The sequence below is a fragment of the Podarcis filfolensis genome (assembly GCF_964270895.1).
Source record: "Podarcis filfolensis genome assembly, chromosome: 12".
Lineage (NCBI taxonomy): Eukaryota > Metazoa > Chordata > Lepidosauria > Squamata > Lacertidae > Podarcis > Podarcis filfolensis.
Window position 1 is genome coordinate 16,327,944 of NC_139614.1, and position 12,045 is coordinate 16,339,988.

Here is a 12,045-nt window from a genome sequence, read left to right on the forward strand (position 1 = left end):
AACAGGAGCTCACCCCGTCGCGGGGATTCGAACCGCCGACCTTCTGATCAGCAAGTCCTAGGCTCTGTGGTTTAACCCACAGCGCCACCTGCGTCCCAAAACTGAATTACTGTGTTGCAAAACGATGCATGTCTAAAAAAGTGTGTCACCAACATGAAAAGTTTAGAAAGCTCTGTCCTACATATTTATTGAGATGCAACAAAACATAGTCAAAGAACAAGCACACAAATACAGAATCTAAATCCAACTACCAGAATCCAGTGACATACACAGGACAGAATCATATGCAAAGCGCAGCGAAACACGAGCACATAAAACAGCTGCCACCAAAATTCCAGCAACTAAAGGTGTTTAAAACTCACATGGAATGTAATCCATATAACGGAATAAAGTGGCTCTTTGGGACAAACATGCAGAGTCTGGGCATGCACCTGGTAATCAGCGTGACAATATACTGGAAAAGAAGCTTAAGTGCTTAATTGCATGTACACATGTAAAAAGGGCATGCTGGATCCAATTATACCAGAAAGTTAAAGAAAACATCAAATCAGAAAGTTCCATCCATCTAACCACCTCCATTCTTTCTCACTGTCTCATTTTTATTGCATAGGGCTGTATCCAGAATTTGCCCAAGAATGCAAACTCCCCCGAGAGAGTAAAGCCAAATGAATTCAATGGGACTTACTTATATACATATGTATGTACAACCCTGTATAGGCAGCCCTGATTAGGGAAGTTTTTAATGTTTGTGTTTTATCATGTTTTTAATATTCTGTTGGGAGCCGCCCAGAGCGGCTGGGGAAACCCAACCAGATGGATGGGGTATAAATAATAAATTATTATTAAATTAGTATACGTACATAATTTTATTTGCACGCCATCTTTCCACAGTTCAAACCATGCTCAGTGCGGCTTGCATCATAAAAACAATACATAACTACAGCATAACAAAAGCAGCCGTAAACAATAAATAATACATTAAAAAATACACAACCAAACTGAAGAATAAAAAATAAGAGTAGAAATATAGAAACGTTCTGTGAGCTGGCCATGCTTTCGCCACAATCAATGGGACTGAATTCTCGTCCTGAGCAACTTAATAGATGTCAATGGGACTAAAGCATAACCAATGAAATCCACATTCAGCCCATTGCCAATTCCTTGTTTTTTTAACAGTTGTATTATTATAATTATTTTTTAAAAAACCTGTTTCCATTTTTATATCCTACACAAAATTTCTATTTGCACTGAGCCCCATCTACTTTTCAAATTAGTTCCAAGTGTATGGAGCTTCCAGCTGCGGCTCCACAATTATGAAAACCTTCCCTAAGGAAGCTTCTCCAAGTCTGATTTTATCTTGTTTTTAGGAAAATATTGAAGGCATTTTGTTTTGGAGCAGCACTCAAGAATACATAAACAGCATTGGCTACATTTACCTTTTGTCATTTGAATAACTAGTTTTATACTTTTCTTAGCTACCTAGAGCTGCCCATGCTGGTTGGAAAAACAGGGGTTATAAATAGTGTAAATATAAATACATAAATATATGAATCAGTCTCTCTTGTGTTTAAAAAGCAGAATATTTGAACCATTAAAAGGGATTTAAAGTTGCAGTCTTCTGATCTGTGCAAGCATTTTGACTTCCCAGACAGCACAACCACCCCTCTCCCCGCCCGACCCTCCAAAGCAATTGTGGGGGGAAATGCAAGTGGGAAAGGGTCAAAGAGGGAAGAAAACCCCAGGTATATACTGGTGAGAACCCAGTGCACCAAGTTGGTTGATTCCAGTCCATTGTAAATTCCAACATGTGACCGGTCAGTTTAAAATGATAACAAAGAATCAAGAGGCTTCAGTTTTTTATAAGAATAATTTCTGGATTCATGAAAAATTGACTGTTTTCCAAAGGATGAGAGAGGATTTATTTTAAAGGTCATGCTTTACATATGCCTACTCATAGAGAGAGTAGGAACCAAAGGTGACAAATTTTCTGATGTTGCACAGATTTTCGCAGTTATCATGTCCTGAAAGCCCCATGGAACCCAATTAGCTCCCCACCCCACTCCCAATTTTTTTGGAAATCAGAAAATCCACCCACACACTTTCCCAGTCCAAAGTGTCCTGTTTAAACCTGTGAGTGGGTCCTATTGACATCAGTGGGACTTGCATCAAAGTTGATAAGTAAAGGATTTGTGCTCTTAAATGGAAGTTTTTGAAAGGGAGCCGTTGTTGGAGAGAGTACCTTGTATTTGGCTATAATGGTGCTCAAAAACTAGCAAAGAGAAGCGTCTTTGAGATTTGGGGAAACAATTGTTTCCTGAGTTTTATGCTGATGCCACGACTTCCAACAGGTTTGAAGGTGTGTGTGTGTGTGTGTGTGTGTGTGCGTCACAAAGTTTTGGCTTCAGATAGCCGAAATGTCTTACAGAAGCTTTAACATGCTTCCTGTCTATTGTTAACGTAACATGAGTCTTTCGACTGCACTGCCATATGGTGGGGGGTGGGAAGTAATGTCCTGACTATATGAAGCCATGATGCAGGAACACAGCTGGCTATTCCCCAACCTCAAGCCTTTCCCACTTTGCTGTAGCTAATTGTGTCCCCCCCCCTCTCTTCTTCAGCAAAATGCATTTTTAACAGCAAGCAGACATTTGCATATATGTTCTGTTTACATCATGCCCCATTCTGATTCTGCTGTATGCACAGGTTCAGAAGTACTGGTTCCTTATTGGCCAACCGTATGGGGAAGTAATATAAAAAGTTGTAAATAACCAGCATAGCTTGTACATGTGTGTAGCAAAGAACCAATTCATGAATGAGTTTTTACAATGGAATTTGAAGGGTGTCGCTCAGTGGTTACAGTCTTTGCTGTAATCCCTGGCATCACCAGATAGGACCGGAAGAGACCTCAGTCTGAAACTCTTACCAGTCAGTGTAAACTATACTGAAGCAATGGTCTGACTCAATATAAACTAGTTGTCTAATAGTTTCAGGGAGTAATCTCACATTCATCGTGTGCCACTAAAGTAATAATATGGCTTCAACCTCAATTTCATATGGCATACAGTCTAATTTCATGCTGGTGGCAAAGAGAGGGAAATGGTAGGAAAGGGGGTGACAGAGAGAGAGAGAGAGAGAGAGAGAGAGAGAGAGAGAGAGAGAGAGAAGGAACAAGGGAGAGAAAGATAGAAAAGGGGGGCACTGTTGGCTCTGGCATTACTCGCCTCTGACACAGTAAATTTGTGTGTGTTGGGAGTTCCAGCGTTTGTGGGTGCTAGATTTCCCTAAATTCCTGGATTTAGTAAGTGTTAGAATTTAATCAATGCTTAGAGAGTTAAACTGAAAATCAGACACTTAAATGGATGGACTCAGCTTCCTGTGTTCAGGAGACTACATGGGGTAAGAACAATAGGAAAGTGATGAGTCATTAGGAATCTTGCCAGAGAAAGTGGTCTCTCCTGCAACTCAGAGTTAGTTAGAAGACAACAAGGCGGAGTTTCAAAAAGAGTTTAGGGATTGGGTTTTTGCAGTGATGCTGAGCAGAGGGACGGAAGTCCATGCTAGAATCCAAAACTGTGGCCATGCGGGAAGCAATAACCTCTTGGAGTGTAATGCTCTGAGCCTCTCCATCGTAGGCCAGCCAACAGAAACAACAAAAGTTGTCCATACTTATTTTGGGGCAAAGGGAGAAATGGAATACCTGTTCTGGTATTGTTGTGAGAGTCATCAACTGTACTGCATAATGGCGCTCGACCCTGTCCAGCCAAATTATTTAGGGGACAAAGACCCATCTTCTACAACACTATTTCACCTCACGTGGCTACAACATGGCACTGATAACACCAAGGTTGCAGGTTCAATGCTGGTACATATGGGGCTGCTGCATATTTCTGCATTCCAGGGGGTTGGACTAGATGATCCTCAGGGCTCTTTCCAATTCTATGATTCTATGATTACTTCAAGCAACTGCAGTCGTTTTAGGCCTGAATGAAAAGCCCTGATCCACCATACCGTGTCACCTTGTATGCTTAAATTTTAAGGATGATCTGCTACGTCTGTTTACAGTGGGGAGGCTCACACAATACACCCTTTCAACATTTTAACTGACCCACATAAAGTAAACGCTATGTGAAGCAATGAATTGCACTGGCTGATGGAGCACTGCATTGAATTATATTCTCTTTCCCACAGCTCAGAGGTGAATAATTACACCTGTCCCACTTGGCGAGACGAAAGACACTAAGTAGTGGCTGTATGGGAAGAGATTTAAAGAAAAAGCAATGTTCATAGTCAGGTAGAAAAACAACTTACTCTGTGAGCCTGTTACTGCAGCCGATGAAAAAGGGAGAAATTATACTATTTCTGACTTTGATCCCTCCCCCGTGCCCCCCCAAAAGGCACTTGGGTCTGGAAAAACCATTTGATAGTAAAATATATTAAGTATAAGGTGCTCCTCAAACATTAAAGACTGGGTCAAGGATCAGCAGTCCATCCTTTCCAGAAAACCATTCCAATTCTTTCTTGAGTTCAAAGAAGAAGGCCTGATCTCTTCAGGATATGCTGCACCAACTCGAGTACAGTAATACCTCTGCAAATGTCCGCCTTGTCTAGCGTCCATTCCGGTGAACGTCCGCAGCAAACCTGGAAGTACCAGAATGGGTTACATCTGGGTTTGCCGCTCGCACATGCGCAGAAGAGCAAACAGCTCCATGCATGTATGCAGACACGGTGCTTTGCCCTGTGTCTTTTTCGGCTGGTGACCAGGGCTCCGGAATGGATCCCAGCCACAAAACAAGATACAACTGTAATTGTTTTCTTTGAAATAGGTGAGTAAATGGATTACTGTACAAGACTTGTCGATGTTTTGGACAGCAGAGTCCTTTTTCTGTATACATGGCACTGTATGAGCTAAGCTAGGAATCCTGCACCACCTTCAGGGTTTAAGGATGCTCTCTGACAATGCCATCAATGGCAACTGCCTTATTCGCATCGCCGATGCTTCCTTGCTTTAAGTGGTCATAAACCCAGAGCACAATGGGCCTGTAACCAAAGTGAGTCAGCCTGCAAGCATGGGTCGCTGCTGATGGTGCACTGAATGTCACTGTGCCTGAAACAGTTTGAACACATGACTGGAATGAAAACAAGATAAGTACACAAGGCAAGTGCTTTTCCCCTTCATGAAATGGATTAGTGGGGGGTGGGGGGGAGGCAAAGTTATGCCAACTTCCTTACCCCTTTACCAGTCAAAATTACAAAATGTTTATGGATTTCTCATATATATATATATATATATATATATATATATATATATATATAATATTTTTAGAAAAGAAGAGAAAGTTACTCAATCCAAGCTTTTTAATTTTATTCCCTAACGTAAAATTTACAGGGACAACACATCTTGTTTATTTAATGTGTAACTCACAGGGTATAAAGGCTGGGTGAGGAAGTTCTTCCCTGCCCTCCAAGTTTTTAAATTAGGGTTATTTTTCCATCTTCAAATAATAAATATTTTCCAAATAAAAACTGGGCCTACACTGAATCCCACCACCCCAACTAATAGTTTCTTTAGGAGGTTTTGAGGCGTGATCTTTGGCGTTCAGAAAATATTTTTAAAGTCTCTGTGTTATATAGTGCTGTATAGGTTTGTTGTATGGGCAGATTATTCATAGCAGTCTTGTGCTGAAGCACTCTATGGGTACAATATCTACAGCTGCAATTCTCGTTTGACTGCTTTTCCAAGGCAGCTATCAAAATCAGAAAGAAAAAGTATATTCCTCTCCTTCTTAGATGATTATGTTTGCTGAGCAATAAACACTTATGTTTGGGAAAGCAGACTGCGTTGTTCTTTTTATTTATTTACTTTCAAAATTATTCACGGCCATTCAGAATACAGTAGCTTCCCATGGCACCTCATAAGATTCAAAACAACTGGAAACCGTATAAAATGAAAGCAACATGATCACTGGCATAATAGGAGCATAAATCTATTTCAGATCAGTATATTATTATCATAGTCGGCCATAAGACTAAAAATGGAGAAAACTGTCCATTGCACCCCCTCATTAAAAAAAACCCTATTTTTTAGATCCTGCCTAAACACTATCAAAGCTTTATACACTAGTACTAACACCTTGGGTTGGGCCTGGTAGATCACTTGCAGTGGTCGCTCATTGAACACACCAACCTGACAAGCCATGTTCTCCACTACACTAATGGCAGTTTCCTGACCGTCTGCAAGGACAACCCCCATAGAACACATTACAGTAGTCCAGGTGGGATGTCACTAGAACATGGACTACTGCAGTTAAGCTATCCTGGTCCAGAAATGGCTGGAGCTGGGGATGATCACTCCTAGCCACAGAGGTACTATGAACATGTTCCTTCAGGGTGCAACCCCTATTAGACCAAGTTGTACTACCTAATTCCTGAATATGACAACCACCCATTCACAGAACGTCCATCTGATTGCAATTCAACTTCAGTTTATTGGTACCTATCCAGTCTTTCACTGTTTCCCAGCACTGGCCCAATACCTTTGTAACCTCTCCTGGTTCAGATGGAATACAGAGATGCCTCAAATCCCTAGCTGACCTCGCCAAACAGTTTCATATAGATATGGATTAACACTGGAGGCAGACTATAGTGCTGTGGGACCCCCACAGCCCCAACGACATGGGACTAAGTAACAGTCCCCAGTACTACTTTCTGGCAGCAACTCTTCAGGTAGGAAAATAATCACTGTGATATAGTAAACTCCAACTTCCAACCCCCTGAGTCATTCCAGAAGGTGTCAGAAGTCGCTGAGAGATCAATTTCTCCTATTCTCCTAGTAAAGGCTGACCTAGACTAGAGCACTGTCCTCATAGCTCTTCCTTCACACCCCACACCCCTGTATTTGCCACCTGAGGCAGATGCATCACTTTGCCTAATGGTAGGGCTGACTCTGATGAGTATACAACTTCTCCAGCAGGTTCCTGGTTGAAATAGCACTCAAGTCACATTTCAGACATGCTGGGCTTCTCTATGGCTGGAAATGATGCTGTGCCTCTTACATCTTGCTGCAGAATCATGGGACTTGCAGTCCATCTCATGATTTCTGCACACCAAGGATGCATAACCTGTGGGCTTCCAGTTACAGGTAAGTAGCTGTGTTGGTCTGCCATAGTCGAAACAAAATAAAAAAATTCCTTCCAGTAGCACCTTAGAGACCAACTGAGTTTGTTATTGGTATGAGCTTTCGTGTTGGTCTCTGAAGAAGTGTGCATGCACACGAAAGCTCATACCAATAACAAACTCAGTTGGTCTCTGAGGTGCTACTGGAAGGTTTTGGTTTTTTTATTCTGTGGCCTTCCAGTTGCTATAAGTCCCATCATCCACAGCCAGCATCACAAATGGTTAGGGACGATGGGACTTGTAGTCCACAACATCCAGAGGACAGTGTGTTGGCTAGCCAAGTGTACCTTTTTTCCCCTAAACTGAATACAAAGATGTAAACATTCACATGAATTGTGAAGTGCCCATTAGAAGAATTGCTGGACAAACTATGTATCCCTGCCCATGTAGGTAACAGATTTTTCTGATGGTGTTCCCCCCTGCCTCCCCACTCCGTAATAAAGCTAATCCCATATAAAGTAAAATTGGGTAAATTACCTCGGCTAAACCGATATATTACCCACTGCCTTGTCCATACAACCCCTGGAAAGAAGCTCAATTTCAAAGGTTAATAGTACAAAACAAATATGCCCAGGCAGCTCAAAAGCTTGAATGTAAAATATATTTGCAGGTTTTTTTCCCCCCAGTGATGTTTTAAAGACTCTGGCCAAGTTTTAATGGGCTGTCACACACGAGCGGTTATGAAAGACTTACAATGAACCAAGCTGATAAGCTGATTTGATTTGAATTAACTGCATGAGATTGCTGCTTTGAAAAAGCTGGCCTAAAGAGGCAGCAGCAAAAGCAATCTAAGAAGCCACTGGGATGGTTTGCTTCGGATGCAAAGAAGTGTGGAAGGTTTAGGTAGGGTAAGCTAATTGAGAGATGCATTTGTTTGATCCTGACATCTTTTCCCCTGAAGGAACCCAACACAATAGATGTGTAGGCTCTCTATTTATTCTTTCCGCAAAGCGTCCTAATAAGCTGGTGTTTGTGACTTTGTTACTCTAAGATGGTTTTCACAGATAAACATTTTTTAAAAAAATAAAAATGTCAGCAGTTAGCATTGGAAAGTGGAAGGTTGCCCTGATGTTGCCCCAGGTGTTCTCCTGCAACTCTCTATATCAGGCATAGGCAATCTAAGGCCCATGGTCCGGAAGCGGCCCATGAGGGTTGTTTAACTGGCCCATGGACCCCGCCGGCCACTCGGTCGGCTCCCGTGCACGGAGCAGAGCAGGGACCACCTTCCACGACGCTGGGCGGCTTCCCATTGGCTGCAGGAAGCTCCTCCAGCCAATGGGAAGCTGCACACGCCTCCTCCACGCTGGAAGGAGTGCTGGAAATGGCGTTCATGCATGCATGCGCGCACACGCCTGCACTCCGGCCCACCGTGGCGGCTGCAGGATCGCAAACCGGCCCATGCCCCAAAAACATTGCTGACCCCTGGTCTATATTGATTTACCGTATTTTTCGCTCTACAAGACGCACCAGACAATAAGACGCACCTAGTTTTTGGAAGAGGAAAACAAGAAAAAAAATATTCTGAATCCCAGAAGCCAGGACAGCAAGCGGGATCGCTGCGTAGGCTTTCCTGGCCGGGGAAAAGCCCCCAAGAGCTGCACACACGCTCCATGCGGCTCTTTAAAGGGAGCGCTGAACAGAGCCTCCCGCTTGCATTCGCTCCATAAGACGCACACACATTTCCCCTTACTTTTTAGGAGGGGGAAAGTGCGTCTTATAGAGCAAAAAATACGGTGCTTTGCAAATCTTGAAGCCGTGCTTTTTCATTCATGACTCCAGGAAGCTTCTCAAACACCTCTCTCTCTCTCTCTCTCTCTCTCTCTCTCTCTCTCTCTCTCTCTGTGTGTGTGTGTGTGTGTGTGTGTAAGAGAGAGGGGGGGGGAACCTCTATCATCCAAAGTAAGGAATATCCAGAATTGTCTTTGAATTTGTGATGTGTCATGTCCACGGAAGCAAAAGCCTAAAAAAACCCCTGTGCACAGAGCCAATTGGCAGGATAGTGAGAGTTACACTACACTCTGCTGTCCTTAGCCACAGGGTGCAGAATTGCAGCCATTTCTTGTTAGGCAGCCAAGGGAGAATGCAGACATTCCCACTGATTTAGGACCTAACTGTGCATCGCTGGAGAAATGGGCAATTGCTTAAACTTAAGCAATGCCCATCTTCTTGCAGGCCGTTTTAACTTCATTCATTTACACTATTTGTCAAGAGCACTTCCACTGTTCTCTTCTCTAACATTTTTTAAGAGATGTGGGAGAGTTCTGGAGGCGCTCTTCAGCAATAACTAAAATTAAAAGGAGTGCAGAAGTAACCTCTTCCAGTGCAAAAGTTAGCTGCATTCCACAGCACTGCACTTAAATGTCCTTTCAGATTTGCATAGCGATTCAGAATTAGAATTAATTTTCTAATGCAACACACGCTAGGTCAACCTTGTAATGAACTTTCCAACAAACCATTTCATGAAGAAGATCACAAGCCAAGGTCGTGCCCTCCAAAAGTTGGATTCCAGTGTCCCACAGCCTCAGCCAGCATGACAAATGTGTGAAGATGATGGCAGTTGTAGCTCACACCACCATGTTTATTTTAGTATGTATAACTTCCACCTCTCTCTCTCTCTCTCTCTCTCTCTCTCTCTCTCTCTCTCTCTCACACACACACACACACACACTCAGTCTACAATATCCATAAACTGTAATTAAAACACCAGTGAAACTAAGTAGACACTGCTTGGTTAAAAGAAAAAAACTGTGTTGTAAAGGAGTGCGTAAACAAAGACAACAAAAGTTTTAAGAATATTTCTGAAAGAAGGGAGGAGTGGTTCCTGCTGAAGCCATGCTGGTAGGGAGTTCCACAGGGCAAAGGCTAACACACCAAAGGTTCAGTCAGTAGTGAAGAGCCAGTGTGGTGTAGTGGTTAAGAGTGGTGGATTCGTAATCTGGTGAACCGGGTTTGATTCCCCGCTCCTCCACATGCAGCTGCTGGGTGACCTTGGGCTAGTCACACTTCTTTGAAGTCTCTCAGCCTCACTCACCTCACAGAGTGTTTGTTGTGGGGGAGGAAGGGAAAGGAGATTGTGAGCCGCTTTGAGACTCCTTAGGGTGGTGATAAAGTGGGATATCAAATCCAAACTCTTCTTCTTCTCAATCGAACCTCAGGGGCATGGAAAACCACCCTTTGTATCTCACTGTTCCACAGTTAAGACAAAAGCCTAGGCTGGATCACCTGCTCTGTCTACTAGAAAGTCCCCAGAGTATTCAGGATTCCATCAGGATCCATAAATATCTGAGGGTGGGTCATCTTAATCATCCCCCCAACTTTAGGATAGCTGTCGTTGAGTACAAACTTCACCAAGGAGTGTTGTAGACTGGAAGCAGTTCACACAATCTCAAATTGTTCAAAGACACCTCAACGTAATATACAAGAGAGAGCATGCATTGGCATTATTGGTGAAATGCAACCGATGCTAAGAGAGCCACTTACACTGTGAGTTACAGGGCACCATACAATTATTGATGCATTTTGATTTGCAAACTACAATGAGAACAAGCCACGATCATGGGCAGAGTTGCAAAAGAAAAACCCATGGACCTATCTCATTGACCTCCTCAGAAAGTGTTCTCATACACAAGTTCATCAAGTTGGCAACTGACGTGTACAAAGCAGCCCTCACAACCACACACCACAGATGGAGCTTCCATAAAGCTGACATCACGTCAAGCACAATACTTTTCAAACACAGTGTGGGTAGAAGGCAAGATTATGTAATCAATATCCCGCCCCACTTCAGGGGGGCCATTGTGAACTGTGTCACCTGGGGCTGCTCTGGGATGGGGGAATACCTGAAATCAGGAGAGGAATCTAGTGGAAAATTCCTCTCCCCATTTCGGAGTGATTTTCCATCTCCTACTGCAATCGCAGGTGACACAGCCCACACAATATAACAGGTGCTCTTCCTAAGGCTTATTTTGGGGTGGGGATTTACACCTGACTGTAGGGGGGATGAGGGGAATAAAAAATATCCATTGAGTCTTCTGCTCCCATGTCACACTGGACACTACCCAAAGAACACAACTTACGAACTCATCTGTGAGTCATCACATACCAAGTTCAAGCTCACCCAGGGACAGCTGTAGGCAAGATTCCTGCATTGCAGGGGGTTGAACAAGATGACCCTATGGGCCTCTTCCATCCCTACAATTCTAGCCTAAGTCAAATGATATATATGCATATGTGAATCAGCACTAAGGGCGATATGTTGCATCTGCCATGAATGTGCTGCAGAAAACACTTCCATGGGGATGTTCTTGGCCAGTGTTGGCCAATGATGTGGAATGGGGTAAGCCACAACAAAAATCTGGTGAGCATTCCCAAAAATTAGGAGGAGGGGTGGAGGATATACATCACAATGTTTCTGACAGCATTCCTGGGGCTTGCATAACATCTGTTCTCACTCTTAGATTCCTCCTGAAGCCAAAACACGTAGCCTTTTCTTTAGCACTGCACTAAAGTTTTGGAAAGTGGTCCCCAAACTGTTTTCATAATGACAGCCATAATTGTCCTTTCACAGATATCAAACTAAGAAGATGAGGTGAGCATTATGTTCTCAGCTCTTTCCCAACTGTTCACTACTTGTTTAGGTACAAATATGTTCAGCAGCTTAGCACAGAGGTGGCAATTATGTTCTCTATTGAGTGTGCTGAGCAAATTGACCAAAGATGATGACAGAAGATAATAGGTTCTACTGAAGAACCATTATAATTAACGAACACTCTACAGACTTTTGGGCTCAACAAATAGCCATTTAGCTATGCTAAGTCTCAAAAGTTAAAGACGAGAATAGAAAACAGTTAATACACCTTCATTACAACTAAT

The 12,045-nt window shown here is 42.9% G+C and overlaps 1 protein-coding gene across 2 annotated transcripts in view; it reads right to left on the bottom strand.

Annotated features, from left to right (window-relative positions):
• LOC310745556 (uncharacterized protein) overlaps positions 1-12,045 on the bottom strand; it is a 270,786-nt gene that overhangs the window by 48,210 nt on the left and 210,531 nt on the right. The gene's annotated exons all lie outside the window — the stretch shown is intronic.